The 16,565-nt window shown below is 38.3% G+C and overlaps 1 protein-coding gene across 3 annotated transcripts in view; it reads right to left on the bottom strand.

Annotated features, from left to right (window-relative positions):
- CUNH4orf19 (chromosome unknown C4orf19 homolog) overlaps window positions 1–16,565 on the bottom strand; it is a 44,304-nt gene that overhangs the window by 9,612 nt on the left and 18,127 nt on the right. The window contains exons 2-4 of one of the 3 annotated variants that reach the window (XM_027888567.1): window positions 15,005–15,054; window positions 12,843–12,933; window positions 10,044–10,098 (exon numbers count right to left, since the gene is read on the bottom strand). The gene's annotated coding sequence lies outside the window, so the exon portion shown is untranslated. The remainder of the gene's footprint in view (window positions 1–10,043; window positions 10,099–12,842; window positions 12,934–15,004; window positions 15,055–16,565) is intronic. The other 2 variants (XM_027888568.1, XM_027888569.1) reach the window with 2 other exon arrangements.

Raw genomic sequence — 16,565 nt, 5'->3', positions numbered from 1 at the left:
AAGGCCAATGGCATCCTGGCCTGCATCAAGAACAGTGTGGCCAGCAGGAGTAGGGCAGTGATTCTTCCCCTGTACTCAGCGCTGGTGAGGCCACACCTTGAGTATTGTGTTCAGGAAGGATATTGAGGTGCTGGAGCAGGTCCAGAGAAGAGCAACGAGGCTGGTGAAGGGACTTGAATACAAGTCCTATGAGGAAAGGTTGAGGTAGCTGTCGTTGTTTAGCCTGGAGAAGAGGAGGCTTAGGGGGAGACCTCATCACTCTCTACAACTACCTGAGAGGAGGTTGTAGCCAGGTGGGGGTCAGTCTTTTCTCTCAGGCAGCTATTAGTAGGACAAGAGGTCATGGTCTCAAGCTCTGCCAGGGAAGGTTTAGGCTGGATATTAGGAAGAAATTCTGTACAGAGAGGGAAATCAGACATTGGAATGGGCTGCCCAGAGAGGTGGTGGATTTACCCTCCCTGGAGGCTTTTAAGATGAGACTAGATGTGGCACTTAGTGCCAAGGTCTAGTAACCATGGCTGTGTTGGATCAAGGGTTGGACTTGATGATCTTGGAGGTCTTTCCCACCCTGGTTGATTCTATGATTCTATTCTATGATTCTATTATGGCCTGTGGGGACTAACACCGCCACCAATAAAAGCCTTTTTTTTTTTTTTTTCCTTTTTTTTTCTGGCAACAAAACATTTCTGAAAACAAATTCCTTTCCTCAAAAACCCCTAATCAGTTTTAAGTGGCAGCCCATTTTGGCTGGAACAGTTGTGTTTTAGCATTTAGGTGAGAACTGAAAAAAATGTGAAAATTCAAGTGGCATAGCTTGTCTGATCTTTTTTGTTGAGTCTCTAGTGTCTTTGGGAACTCATGTCTTAGTATGCTTGTTATGGGAGCAAAAATTTGATAACAAGTCTGCTTATATCTACATTCAGACCAGTACTTAAAGCTGGACAGAAATCTATCTACTTTAATTTTTCCTGACTGAATCCTAATCTGGACATTTGTTTTAAATGTGCTTCACAGAAAAACTGATTTGACATATAAAATCTAAAATACTGAGGAAATACTGTAACATGCTCCCTTATAGAAAGCAGATCCCACTTCATGGGCCATTTTTGTCTGTCTTTTTTTCTCTAGCTGAATTGACTTCAGTCTTTTGTTCATGCTTTCTGAAAGTGTAGCACTGAGGTGGTGTTTCTGTGCTTCAGCCATCTTGCAGTCCAGCCCTAGTGAGGTACCTGGCTCTGCCGTCCTGCTGACAAAATATGACCTGTGGATTGACTTTGAGTCACCCTGTGCTCCTTGCTATCTGTGCTGCTCTGCAAGAAAAGGGAACTGTGGAAGTGCTTTTTCTGGTGCAGCTTAGTTTACTCTCCTGTTTTGAGGGAGGCAGGCTCTATATTTGGGAATAAGAAGTGTCAGAGTGTCTGCCAGAAAGAGCCTTATGCTATCCTGCCAGCACAAGGTTATTGCCAAGGTTATTGTTGCTTGTCCTATTTTCATTTATTTCACAAAGCTGAGGAGCTGCACAGGTCTACCATGCACTTTTATTCTCCACCGAGACCTTATTTGCCCACTGAACAGTTTGCATACATTTCTAGTACAGCTAACTGTGAAGATAAGAGAAGCTGACACAGAGGGACTCATAAAAAACTTGTAGAACTTCTTCAGCTGCTGCCTAACTAGCTGACTTATGGCAGTCAGCTTTGGATGTTTGATTCCCACTGGCACCCTCTGTTTTTGGTTTTGCTTTTTTTTTTTTTTTTTTTTTTTTTTTTTTTTTTTTTTTTTTTTTTTTTTTTTTTTTTTTTTTTTTTTTTTTTTTTTTTTTTTTTTTTTTTTTTTTTTTTTTTTTTTTTTTTTTTTTTTTTTTTTTTTTTTTTTTCCATTTCAAATTGGATCCTGTTTTTCACAGATAAATGTGATCGTTGCTTGAATGCAAATAATCCTTACACTATCATCAGTTGTTAACACTGATAATGTATTTTTTTAAAAAAATTATTTGCTCTCTTTCTCCTTGGCCAGGCTGAATCAAGTCCATGGATACACTGTTCAAGGCAGTGGCCTGATTCCTTGTGTTTTTGTGACTGTCAAATTTCTGGGTGATATTACGCACTGACACCATGTACAGACAATGGCTGGGAGGAATTTCAGGTGTTGTGTATGCTATTCAAGGTATGAAGGTTGAGGTTGGTTTTGTGTGTAGGTAATTAGGGATAAAATTTAGGCTTCTTTCCAGTAAAACCGTGAAACTGATTTAGACTTCTGGTTTCTTCAAGGGACAAAAGTGTTTTTAATCAGGGCAGGTATCCAAAACTGGAGGTTCTCATTCATCAGGAGCATGTGTTGCTTTTTATCTGGAAATATTTAGAACTCACATATTTATGGCCTCATAAATTTTGATGCTTTGTATTCTGACATAGAGTAGTTCTTTCATTACTGGGAAGTAGGTCTGATATCACAAAGTGTTTTTGCTTCATCAAGGTAATACATGGCAGGATAACTGAATCCTTAAATGACAAAGGAATGTGACCAGTCATAGCAAGGGGAGGAGCAAACAGTGACACTTAAACAGAATTGTTTCTAATTACCTGAATCCCCACTTTTCAGGCGATTAAACAGCAAAGTAATTGAAAATTCAGAGGGTTAGTACACCTCTCCTCTGAAAAGAGGTTAGGAGAGCTGGGGTAGTTCAGTATGGGGAAGAGAAGGCTCTTGAGAGACCTTGTTGTGGTCTTTCATTACTTAAAGGGGGCTTGTAAAAATGAAGGAGAACACATTTTGACATGGGTAGATAGTGATAGGACAAGGGAGAATGGCTTTAAACTGAAAGAGGAGAAATTTAAATGAGATCTTGGGAAGAAATTCTTTACCCAAGGGTAGTGAGGCATAGAAACGGGTTGCCCAGAGAAGTTGTGGATGCCCCATCCCTGGAGGTGTTCAGAGCCAGGTTGGATGGGGCCCTGAGCAATCTGGCCTGGTGGGTGCTATCCCTGCCCTTAGCAGGAGAAATGGAACTAGATGGTCTTTAAGGTCCCTTTCAACCAAAGCCTTTCTGTGATTCTATGAGTATCAAATACCCAAATAAACAAGCACTATGCTTGCCTGATGAACCATCAATACAGCATCAGCTAATTACCAAACTATGGCCTACTCACCACTCAACCAGTGGGAGTATGTTTTCATGATTTTAACTTCTATTTTCATGGTGTCATCTGAAAATGTATGCATGTAGTAAATGTTTATCCAGGAAATTTGCAATAGTAGTGGTTGACAAAAATGTGCAATTACTATGGTCTTTGTCCCAGGATCACAACATTAGCAGCCAACATTAATTACCAAGTACATGAAATAGTACTATAATAGAATAAACTGTGTATTATATAGTTAGATAATTTATAAGAGAATCCAAGGAAGAGTGCAGTCTTCCAGCTGAGAGGGGTGTCTATTGTGCAGGGGTCAATTATGCCCTCTAATTGTGGGTGCATGCTGTGACATTTCTCAACAGTGGGGAAGAACATCCTGCCAGTGAGGTGTCTGGCTACGATCTGATGAGAAACTACTTTGGCAGTCAGGATGGTCAGAGAAATGGAAATATCTGCTTACACTTGTATTCTCAAAGAGCTGAGAAAAGGTCAGATTTATTCTGCTCTGCTTATGTAAGAAAAATAAATGTTAATTATCTTACATATGTGTAGTTGTACTGTCAAGAAACTATACCAGTATAGTTGGCAATGGCAATACCTGTCAATTGTTATATACCAGTGTAAATACTTCAGCTGGAATGGGGAGCTTCTGGATTGATGCAAATGCAAGATCAGAAACTGCTCCACTTCTTTACAGCTGCTCTCTCCCCATGCCGTTAAGTTAATATCTATTTATATTTTTCTCAGATCCTGATGGGTTTTCTGCTTCCTGAAGGGGTTTTTGCCCCTTAATATTTTTGCTTTTTCATGCAGCTGTTTTGCACCAAACTAAGCTACAGCACTGGGCAGGTCCCAAGACAGGGAAGCTTGGGTGTTGCCAGTGCAGCTTGAGCAGCACACCTGCACTTGTTATTTGCAGGGTGTTGGCAGAAGGTAAAGGTAATGAAAAGTAGATGCTATCAGTTTTGCAAAAGGTGTTTTGTTTTAATTTTTGACTGTCCGTCATTGCCTAAGCTGATCTTCCAAAAAATGTAATAATATTTATTGCTATGTTAAGTCCTGCTAGCTCCTCCTCAAAACAAACCTCCTCCTCCTTTCCAAAACAATAAGAGCTGACAGATCTTCAACTTATTTCTAGTGGCTTCCTGAAGTGCCATGTTTTATATTCATCATAGATTCCTATTTCTATTTTCACCCTGCCAGTTCCTTTTTTTTTTTTTTAATTTTTAGAAGCCATTCTTCTACTGTTTCATTCATTGGCTAATATCTAATATCTCTAGTAGCTGTCGACTGTTTCATAAACACCTATGAGAGAGTAAGGCCAAGCTTACATGGGATTTGGACCTTTCTGTGAGGCCATTATTACTGCAGTAGAATGCCCTAGAGGGGACATGGGCTACAACCTGGAGGTGATCTGTACATATCCTTTTTTCCTGTTACGCTTTTTGCAATTGGTTTTAAATATTTATAAGATAATTAAAAGGAAATGCATTCTCTCTGACTAGTTCCTCATCACTCATAGCACTAGGTCACAGAACACTTCCCTAGCCACATTATTTGCCATACAAAATGATTGTTTCATTTTTAATGAGTAAGAGGAAGAGTGGGGCAAAGGGTAGAACTCTCACAATCATTAACCAGTTTGCACGAAGGAAAACCAAATATAGCTTGTAGCATAAAACACTCATTTCCTCTTCAGCCAAGATGTTTTTTTATATACGTTCTTCCCAAAATTACGTCACTGTCTAGTGTTTAAGTTACTGAAGCTTATATTTCCTCTCTCTTAAAATTGTTAATCTCATAAAATATAATAGGTTGTTTAATTGTGGGGCCTAAAACCTTGAATCCTGTTTAGTCCCATATGAGGCAAACATAGAAATGTGCTCCTTCCTAAGGGATGTATGGTCTAAATGTGTGACAAGGCAAAAACTGGGTATGGGTAGCAGATGATCATGTAAATGTAAAAGAAGCAATCAGCAGAGAAACTATATTTGATTCAGTAATTGTGTTAGGCTAAGCCCAAGTGGGGAACTGTGTTTGGCAGTACAGCTCTGGCCTCAAAATAGTTATAGCCATTTTTTATGTAACAGAGGGGACTGTACCTGAAATTTTTATCTCTTGAGAGATTAAAGTGTCTCTGTAATTTTGCAATTTGGAGGAAGAATTCTTGGGTTCCAGCCCTTGCTCTGAAAAACCTTGGTGGTATCCAATGTCTTTTTAAAGCATGAAACATAGAAACAAATCTAGAATCAGGGCCTGGAATAATGTTGCCATGGGTCTACAGTTCACAAGGTTCCTTTGCTTACACTTTGCCTAGACCAGCTCCTTTCCCAGAGGCAGGCTTCAGCAGCCTGCTTCAGAGCACACCAGCAAGGATGGGAGTTTGATAACTGTGAAGTATGGCTTTGAGACTGGGGTCAAACTGAACTCGGGATCCTAATTTATGAGGGAATTCTCTAGCTCTTTTAATACGGTGTAAAATAATCACTGCCTCCTCTATGGTTTTGGCTTGGAGTTGATGTGGTTGCTGTGTTTTAGGCTGAACATTGTTCTCTTAGTCTGTGTAAGATGTGGCCTTAATGTACCTGCCAGGCTTTGAAGTGTCAGCAACACCCTGTGGAGTCAGGCCCACAGGAAATCTGTATAGTCACACCTTAGGGCAGCACGTTCTGAGGCTCTCAGCAGACTTACAGCTGAAATGCCTTGTCCCTCCTGGCACAGATACATATGGATATTTGATTATAAATTCTTGCTCTTAACTTGGACTCCCTATTCTAACATGTCTTTTGTGTATGTCATATATATGATGAAGTGAATCTTTCTAAGAGAAAAACTTGACTCATTTGCCCCATTTGTCAGTCTTGCAGGGATTCAGCAGAGGAAGTTGTTTGTCATTTTTATACCATAATCTTTCCGATAAAGAAATGACATGTCAAGTTGGGTTGTAAAGCTGCATTTCTGTATAAATATACCTCTCCTTAGGTGTTTATAAAGGTACCTCTCCTTAAGTGTCATACACAGGCATGCAAAGATAAATAAAAAGAGTCTCAAACGGGGAATAGGTACGTGGTAGCCCAAGGAGTTTTCTCTTCCTGTTGGTAATGATGTCTCATTATTTGCTCCCCAGTTTTTAAAATGCAGCTACTGCTGTCCTGGTTGTGGATTTCAAAGGGTCATTGCTCTTATGGCTTCCCAAGAGAATAGTGGGAAGATGTCATACAGAGAGATTGTTTGACTTGATTGCGTGAGGGTGCTGAAAGAGAAGTGCACAGAAAGTGATGTATACCATAATTGTTCAAGTTAAATTTTTTATGTTTATTTTAAAATATGAGGTTCCTTATAAAGATGTTGCAGCAAAAATAAAAGCTTTAATTTGGAAATTCTGTTCCATGTTCACATTATGGTAGTATAGGTGTTGAAAGCTATTATTTACTCCTAATTATTTCTGAAGTATTTGAATACTTCAAAATACTCTTCTGTTTCTTGTCTTCTCATATAGTTCCTATTCTGTACATATGCAAGAAGCTGCTTCCTAGCTCTTGCTACAAATGTCTGTACTTTGAGGTGTTACTCAATACCTGTCCGAGGTATTTTCCCATATTAGCTGGAGGATCAGAGCTAAGTTTGAACTGCTCTACGCTGCTTCTGCAATATTCTGTAACTTCAACCCTGTTCAGTGGCCTGATCTGAGCATGATGAAGACCACAAGCCTTCTACACTGAGTCCATCCACATTCTGTGTGCCTACTTGAGAAAAAATCATACACTGAAATCATGGAGACATTTTGGGTTACTTAAAATCTTTCTAAGTCCCTCCATTGAGTAATTTCTGCCTAGTTGTCTACTTCATGGGGAAATACTGAGGTTTTTATATGCATGTAATTGTTCTTTATACTTTCTTCTTTTTTCCTAGTGGCTGAAACATTTCTCCTCACATAAAAAAATACATACAATTCCAAATCTGGTGATTTTTTGTTTGTTTGTTTGTTTTATTTCCCTCAGTAGGTCTGTCAGACCTATCTTTAAAATATAAAGGAAATGAGAAAAACTAAAGGTCTTATGATAGCTTTCTTACAGTTGCTTCTAGTTTTGTCTACAGGGATAGCTGAAGAAGTGAAATTTCAACTTTTGGATGAAAGAAGAGGTACAAAGGACTTAACTTTACAGGGCTCAAAAAAATTTAGAATACCAGAGTAGAGAGAGAGAGAGAGAGAACACAAAAACATGACGCGTCATCCATAGATATATTACAGTCTGGTAAATTTTGAGGTCTGCAAAAATCCAATAGTTGCTGAGAGGTCAAGGACATCTGTTAAATATAAAAATATTGAAAGATGTTGCTGTCCCTGGTGAAAGATCAGATTAAAATTTAGCCGAGGAAGGGCAAGTGCTGAGGTCAGGAAGGTGCATTTGAAGAAAGCAGCAATATATCAGGGCCTGCAGTTGCATTCAGTCCTTGACATGTTTGCTTTTGGCCACATCCCATTTTGGCTGTGTGTGAGATGCTGCTGAGCAAACTGATGAACTGGAGTGCCTGATGAGGCATGGCTGGAGGATCTCAATACCTATCTCTGACTTAAACATGAACAGGCACTAAACTCAGACACTGAGCTGAAAACTGGGTGGTCACTCAGGTCACTGATTTGAACTGGTATCGTGGTCCCTAAGATCCTGTAGCAGTGCAAGGTTCACATAACAATGTGAATACAAAATAGATTCTCTTCTGGCTATGATGTGGCCTTAGTTTCCTGCACCCTCACCAGAGGGGACTGGGAGAATGTAAATAAGGATAGAATCTGCCTTTCAGAATATTTATTACTCTGGGGCTGAATGAGCCAGAAACTGCAGTTTGATTTTCTTTGCAGTACTGACAGGAAAGCAAACAAATCTTTTGACTTGAATTTTTATGTCAGCATAACTGGCTGTGGAGCTAGCTGCTTGTTTCCTGTCTTCTGGCCCAGAACTCACTTTTCCTTAGACCTCCATTTGGAGAATCAGCTGAAGAGTATAAGCCTGCTTAAATATAGAAATATGTTCTAGATGTGGATTGTTTCTCAACTGAATATATAAATATATATATAAGGGCTATTTTTTGTTGCCCCCCTGAAATAAATTCATTTTTATTGTGTCAGTTTTATGGATGGTGATATCAGTGAGAAATTCTAGTTGGGACATTGGGAAAATGGAAAATATCAGACAGTGAGCATGAAGGCTACAGCATACTGTCATAGGATTTAGTCTGTGGAAAGGCTGCTTCCCAGGTATTTTATGCGATTGTGCCATGCACATTGTTGTACAGCTGCCACGAGCTTGTAGCACAGCAGCACACTGTACACTATGAAATCAAGCTCTTTGTTGATCTATCTACCAGAAGCTGTTGCTTCTTGTATTTGCCTGTGAGTTCTGTGCAGAAACAATTTATTGACCCTCTGCAGCAATTTGGGGCCAAAGGAAGAAGAACATTTAAAATATGTTGTTGAAAGACTGAATCTTTAGGTAATCTGAGAAACACCAGGTGAACACAGGAAGATGGGAAAGGAGAGAAGGTGGGTATCTAATATGTTTTAGGTATCATAAAATTCTTGTAAGTTAAAATAAGAAAATAAAACTTAGGCAAATAACAGTGAAGTCTAATCAAGCTAACTTCTATAGTTCTGGCATTCTAGCTTATTGAAAACTCTTGGTTGCACACAGTTCTATGAAAAGGCTCAGTGCTTCTTTGGTGTGTTTTTTTTTGCTTTGGTTGGGGTTTTTTGTTTGTTTGGTTTGTTTTTTTTGTGGATTTTTTGTTTGCATTTTTTTTTTTTTACCCTTTTGCGTCTTTGGAAGTGGGCATGAAGAGACACTGCTGGAGTTTAGCAGGCCTTTATCCTTTAAGTATGCCATACATTTTTACTTAAGGGAGAAATATTCTGAAAGTAAACTTGGATGTCTATGGAGATTGCTTCAAATATAGGTATTGGAGTTTTTTGTGTATAGGCCTTTAGGCAGGATTGAGGCCAGACAGGATATGTGATCTCAGTTCTTTGATTCAATTGTAGCTTAGTGTCCCCAAAAATCATTTTGCCCTGAATATTTCAAATGCTTCTGGTTTGTTTATATCATCTGAAATATTGCTAGTGGCAGATATTGTGGTGTTGTTGTACTGCTCAGAACATCAGCCTCTCTTAATACAGAGAAAATTGGATAAAGCCGAAAGCAATTCATATGAGTCAATGATTCTCTTCTGAAAAAAAACCTGTAAAAAACCCCTAAGCAAAAACTGTATTCTCTCTCCCCCCCTCCCCCAAACAAAATAAATCCACCCCCTCCCCCCCAAAAAAAAACAACAAATGGATTAAGGAGATTTTTTTTTTTTTGAAATTGTCAGGATGTTGTGCTTTTGTGTTTGGCCATTTAATGGAACAACCTGCAGCTTTTTGTAAGGAAACTGTTAGAAGTCAGGGTGCTTTCCCTCTCCAAACAAATTAATCCTTACATTTTTGTTTTCCAATTAGTTCTTTTCTCAAATCCCCCTCTTTCTTTCCCCTGCTTGACTTAGCTTGTTCTTCCTATATCATTTGCCTGTATTTCCACATTTTCTCCTGCTGTTTTTCACCTGTGTTAACTGATTTAGATTGATTCCACTTATTCCTGTATTTCTTCTGTACAGTGTCCTTTTCTACGCTTCAGAGTGGAAACTGGCAAATTTGCTGCATCAGGAAGCTTAGGGTTTGGAAAAAAGCACAGTTCAGAACCTGTTCTCTCACCAGTGCTCGCAGCAGCAGAGCATTGTCATTAGGATCTAACGTGGAGTACTTCAGAGAGAAAGATAACCCAGAGGTGTTTTGTGCTGTGGAATGCTGTTACAATACTGAATGGCCAGTAAGTTTTAAACTGACACAAGAAGAAAAAAAAATAATCCTACCTTTCAGATTGTACTCCATCGGCTGCTTGAGAAATTTGTTTTAAATATCTTGATCCTGCAATAGTAAAACACTTTGCAAGTGATTTCTTCATGTGCACACACAAGTAAGAGGGATACTCTGCCATGTAGACTGTCTACTGCAAACAGTGTGGAAATATAACAACTTCCTCTTGGTGCCATTGTGAATTTTGAATTTTAGACAGTGATCAAACAAATCACTTGAGTAGTATGCTCATCCCCTTGAGCTGAATTGGAATGCTAACCTGCTTAAAGTGAGCATGAGCTTTGCTACAGTAGATTAGGACTCATGTGAAGTGTTTGAACAACAACAGTAAAATTAGAAAACTTTCAAATATGCAGTATTACGGGATTTTTTTTCTAAGAGTCAGGATATTTATTGTATCAGTTAAGAAACTTTATCTTTACCGTGTACTTGTCTGAATTTCACCATTCAGATTTTCACAAACTTTGAAACTTAAGAAATGCCTCTGGCATTGCAGTAGTATTCTAGGTATTGGTAACGCTGTTGTTCTTTCAGATATGTGCTCCAGACTAAATGGAAAATTCAGCAGAATGTTTTCTATTAAGAATATATAAAAAGATGAATAAATTAATGAGATAATTGTAGGATTAGAGTGTAACAATACAGATACTTTTTTGAGTTTAAAAACATAAATATTTTCTTTGTTTCTTGTAGTGAGCAGGAGACACCCACATGGATCTGTGTGCACACAAACCTAAAATGACTATTAATCACCAAGTCAAGCTCATTTCTGTGTAATGGGCAATGTTTTCCTGTGGATTTTAGAATTTGGGCCATGTTCTTTCTTTTGTCATCAGCATCTTTCTGCTTTAGTGGTAACTTGAAAAATCTCAGTTCAATTTGTATTACAAACCACAAATCCAGGGAGAGTTGTGCTTGCACCATTTGTGAAATCTGCAAGTCTTTTCTTGTTAGAGAGGGAGATTCTTACTGGCTTTGAGATCCCTTTCAGCAGGACACTCCTAGGATCTAAGCCAATGTAGTTCACTCCTGAATTCAGCATCCATAGTTAATGGGACTGGGGAGGGATAGTCAAGCAACGTGGTCATTGCTGCTGCTGCTCTTTTTGTTAAACCTCTTGGCATGCATATTTTGTGCAGTTATACTTCTCACCATTTATAGGTAAACTGAAAAGTTCTTATAAAATTTCAGTAGCTAGCTTCCAGGTTTGAAAGTAGCTCTGGCTGTATAGTTTCATGGTTTCCGTTTGCCTACAGATTCAAGAAGGCAACACTGCATAGTGTCTGATCCATAGGTGATATTTAGAAGATTTTCTGTTAAAAGCCCAAAAGACTGAAAACTAAATGCAAGTGTAAGCAGCCCAGATATCTGATGTGACTCACTGCTAAGGAGAACCTCAACGTTGATTCACTGCATTGCTCTGTTGCCCTTCAACAAGTCACTTTACGTGCCTTGTATGTCACCATTTCATATCCTTCTCTCTGTTTATGCTGCACTTTGGAGATTTATAGCCCTATTCAATCTTACTATATTATTGCAAAGACCTGAGAATATTTTTGTGCATCTGTTAAAGGTGACATCAATACTGTAGGTGGAGTAAATAATAAAGCTTATGAAGAATGAGTCATGGTGTGTTCCTATTTTTATGCAGCCTTTTACTAAGGGCATTTTAAATCTTTTTTTGCATTAATTATAATTTTTTAAATATAGCTGTCATTATTAATTACCAAGTAGATTCTTCCTTTTAATTTTTGTTGTGATCTCTAATTAATCTTACTTACAGTGTAATTCTGTGTCAATGCCCTTATTTGTTTTGTGTAAGCTGTGGCCTGAAAATTTATGCATACAATGGAAGGAAAATGAAAGGAAATGGCCCCGTGTTGAAAGGATGCAGATTTTATTTAACAAATCCAAAAGATATAACCTGATTAACTAAACCTTGAATGCATTCTTAACTGCTGTGAATTCCTTTTGTCTGTTTAACAAATTTTGAAGTTATAGACTAGCTATGGGGTTTTTCTTTAATGTATAAGTGGGGTTTGGTTATTTTCAGTCTTCTATGAAATTCCTATAATTCCCTGGAATTTTAAAATGAAAATGCCAAAGAGGAGAGCTGATGGGAATCACAGCTGTTGGTAAGTTGTCAGCATGCCCATTATATCGTGTCAAATGATAACTGGTTTCACTGTCAACTTCTGATGCATGTAATTGGTTTTTGATCCAAAAAAAGAGTGTGCGGGTTTTTTTCTTTAAGGAAAAGAGGAGCCAATCAATTAGCAAAATTGTTTGCTTACAAAACTCAGTCTCAAGTGCAGTATATTTAACAGCAGAAAAAGTGTAGAAGCTAGAGTTGAACCAATAGTTAATTTTCTCAGTGTCAAATATGATTAGGCATAAACCATTCTATATTTGTACTTAAACTTGAGAAAAATATCTTTTTTTTTTTCCATTGTATTTGGAGGTTTTTCTTCATGTGCCTGGTGATAGCTTGGAGCATCATTGTTAATCCTACAAATTACATTCAGATGTCTTAATGAAATACTCTTTTTACCATCATCTTTGCCTTAGCAACATCCCTTTTGAGATATTCTGTGAAACTTAATACTTGTTTGGTATGTAAAACACTGTTTGTGAATCAAGGTATGTTGCCATATCCTGCTCACTTATGTTGTTTAATACCTTTTTATATTGCTGTGTTTGAGACAGAAACATGAAACCTTATACCCAGTCACTCCAACTTATTGCACAACACCACTACCAGTGACCTGAGGCCCAGTCTTTGGAATATGGCTTACCATGGTGGTGTAGATTGTTAAAGCAAGTGACTAGTATCTACTTCGTTGTCATGGATCCAAACAGCAAGTAGTTTTCCCATTCCAAAATAACCTGGAATTTAAACAAAATCATAAGGCTCTCAGAAGCTCATATTTGCATTTTCCATTTAATTTAGTTGATGAAAAACACCCTATCTCAAAGTCATACAGTCAAAATCAAAATTAAATACCTTAAACCTGCTTTGGCATAGACCATAGGTACACTTCAGACCCTGGGTGTGTTTTGTGCTGGACAAAATTAACCTTTTCGACACTGAGCAATTATTTCCCTATTTACCTTCTTGTGCTGCTGTTGAATCTCTTTCTAGGATTTTGGTTTTAAAAGTTGTGTCCTCCACTGGAAGTGTGCATGAGGTGCTGCATTTTCTGATCCATCCCCTGATGCCACTGGTCCCACCCTGAAACTTTCAAGCACCACACACAGCCCCTCTTTATATAATGTGTGAAGTTGACCAGCACTTTTCATGAGAAAAGTCTCCATCCATCTAAGAATCGAAGAGAACTAACATATTAAGCAATACGGGGTTTAACTCTTCCTTTCCAGAAATCATAACTTGGTCTTCCAAGCTGAGCTGAAGATCAGTCAGATGTGGACACTATTTGTTTTTCCTTGTTGATAAAAACTGTTAGAATTCTATGCTATCCCTAAAAGTTTCAGAAAGTTCTTAACTATCAACAGTGGTTTAAATTTATGCCCTAAGGTTTGAATTCCCCTCACAGTTTCATCCCCTTTTCTAATAGCCTTGGCCCTTGTGCTTTTGTGGTACTGCTGCAAACTGTTGTCCAATAGCTTTTTCTTTTGGGTCTTTATGATCAGTTCAACTCTTCATTACAATTTTTCAGTGGAACAAACCTGAGATTTCCATGCATTCTTTGAGATTCTGTCCATGTGTTTCTCTCTAAGTGTTTACAGATGGCTGTATTAATGTGCTCTCAATGCACTTTGATGGTAAAACTGTACTGACCTTCCTAGGAGTGGATTCAAAGCCTTTAAGATTCGGTTGTAAGTTCAAGAAATGGAGCAGTTTTGTGAAATCGAAGCTAAATTTGAAAATCCTGAATTGTTTATATGAATGCTTAGAGTGAAGAAATAATCTTTCCACTGTAAACCAGCACAATTATCTCCTGGACTGGATAGGGATGACGAAAAATAAATGTGTAGGTAATGGCAGTTGTCTTGGCTCACTGGGATAATTGAGGGGGAAGAGAAACAGTCAATTTTCTCTACAAAATTTACCTAGGAAATATAATCATGTTGAGGTGAGTTATTCTGTCAATCTTCCTTGAATTTAAAAAGTTTTTACATATTGGTATGCTAGCTCTTGAATTCTGAAATCTGTAACTGAAAAGGCTTGTTTTCTGAGTGGTAAAAACAAGCTGACGAAAGGAGAGATCTTGATCCACAGCTGAAAATAGGCTGGCTGGAAGAGCTGTGTGGTCCTGCCAGTTGTACAAGAGATTTCTGGAGAATTACCCTCTTTCCATTAGCGAAGGCAGCTTAGGATAGTGTTGTCTGTTTAGCTGATCCTGCAGTCCATTATCATGTGTCCATTCATGTCCAGAAAGAGGTTTCTCAGTTAGAGTCATCTCTTAGTGAGGCCCCTTTGGGTCACTACCACTCTTGTAGACCAATGCTGGCTACCTTCTATTTCTTCCTGGCCACTAGTGATAATGAGCTCTTTTAGATGGTATATCCTTGTTCATAGCAGGCTTTCTGGTGCCTGGACTATGAATCACAACAGAATAAATTTGTCTTATGTTTTACAAGGTGTTGTACAGAATCATAAAATAATTGATTGAAAGGTAGTTCCAGAGTTCATCTGTCCCAACCTTCCACTCTGTCAATATAGGGTCTATAAGCGTGGGATGAAACATACAACACCCAGGTTTAGCTCATTAATTCATGGGAAGCTTTGATCTTTATTGGCAGTGTCAGCAGCAGCAGCATATGGCTCTGCTGGGCAGGTGATGCAGTGTCAATATAATCTGCCTATGGTTATATAGTTCTTTACTAATAAAAATCTCCCAGAAGCCGAGGGTGAAAGTTCAGTATCCAAAATTTTCCACTTCTGTAAGAGTTTCCTGTTCCTAGTTTGGGTGTTAAATGTCTTCTGATTGCTTACCTCCAGATTTCAGCCCCAAATATTAGCAATCTGTCTCTTGTTTAAAGAACCTAGAAGAAGAAAAAAACACACTAGTGTATTGCTGATATTTTGCATATATGTGCTGTGGTGATAAAGAGGCATTTCTATGCCCTCTAGCAGAAGGTATTTTTGGCAATTTCCCGGATACTCTTATTAAAAAGAGATATTTTTTTGTTGTTGCAGTAGGTTACACTGTTATGCAGGCAACTCTTCCTCATTTTGGAATTATTGTTGTCAGGACATGTAAAAGAATTACTAAACAAGAAATGTCTTATAATCGGGAACTTCTGCAGCTTCATCCCTTCCTTGGGCACAAGGATGTTCCGGTACACCGTTCCTGTAGACACTATTCAGCCAGCACTGAGAAACCCTGACAGACAGTACTCTGCATGGAGCAGCTCTTTTTCTTTGTACAAATTGAGGATGTGCAGCCTTTTGTATGATCAGAATCTGAGAAATCAACCTATCCAGATGCTTAAAAATTAATTAAGGAGAGGGAGTGAGCAAAACCAGCTCCTGGTTCCTGCAGCAGTCAGTGCCCATAAATCAGCTCTGTTTTTCCTTTTGAAGCAGGACAAGAGCATGAATTTAATTAATGGGTTTGACTTGCACTGGAAACACACAGTAGAGAAATCACCCTACCCACACCTTTGACAGATGCTGTAAACATACAAATGTTATTGTGTATTTACTCATGAATTGTTTCCAGCATCATTGTGTTGGATACAGTTGAATGCCTTGGGCAGGTGGCAAGCCAATGACTGCAACAAATCCTTGTTCTTTGCACACCCAGATCAGAGCCTCAAAGGAGCAGCAGGTTAGTTCCTGTTTTCTTGGTTCCACCTGACTTCTGCTTAACAAAGGCATTAGTAATGACTGCTACAGAAAACTCTAGATGAAAACAAAAAGAGTGGGCTGTCTGTTTTCCATGATTGGGAATTTAATTATAACATGAAAAAAAAAATCAAATAGGTTTATCCTGCCACTCTGGTTAAAAAAAAAAAAGGGGGGGGGGAGAGCTTATTCTTTTTATAACTGTCTCTGCAATGCATCACCAGGAATGTGTCTGTATTGTTTGATTGTTATTGTATTTTTAGTTCTACCTTGTTAAGTGTACAGAGACACAGAAACTGTCAGGCTGCATCAGACCCCAGTTCAGTGCTGTAGTCAGCATCAGATACCTCAGAAAAAACTGTGCAAACAGCCCTGGTATTATGGGGAGCTGATAATACATAACATTTACATCCCATCAATCATGCCTTTAAGTCTCTTGTGTCTGAAGCCTTACATTCTCCTAAAACTGTTAATTTTTTAAAACTGAAATTTGATTTTGTCATGTTCACTTTTATGATGCCAGATAGTGTTTGGTTTATTTCTATAGAAACTCATTACACTTTTTCCCTTGCTAACAAATTTATAGATGGCAATCGAACAGACTTGTTATGCTGGAGGAAGAATTTTGTTTGCTCCATTCTGAGCTAGTCCCTTTTTTGAGCTGACTGAATGTTCCCCCATATTTATATTGTTATATAACAAGATG

Source organism: Empidonax traillii, unplaced genomic scaffold, assembly GCF_003031625.1.
Source record: "Empidonax traillii isolate 1590-97213 ecotype Southwest subspecies unplaced genomic scaffold, ASM303162v1 scaffold240:size1935192, whole genome shotgun sequence".
Taxonomy (NCBI): Eukaryota; Metazoa; Chordata; class Aves; order Passeriformes; family Tyrannidae; genus Empidonax; species Empidonax traillii.
This window is presented reverse-complemented; position numbering and strand designations above follow the sequence as displayed.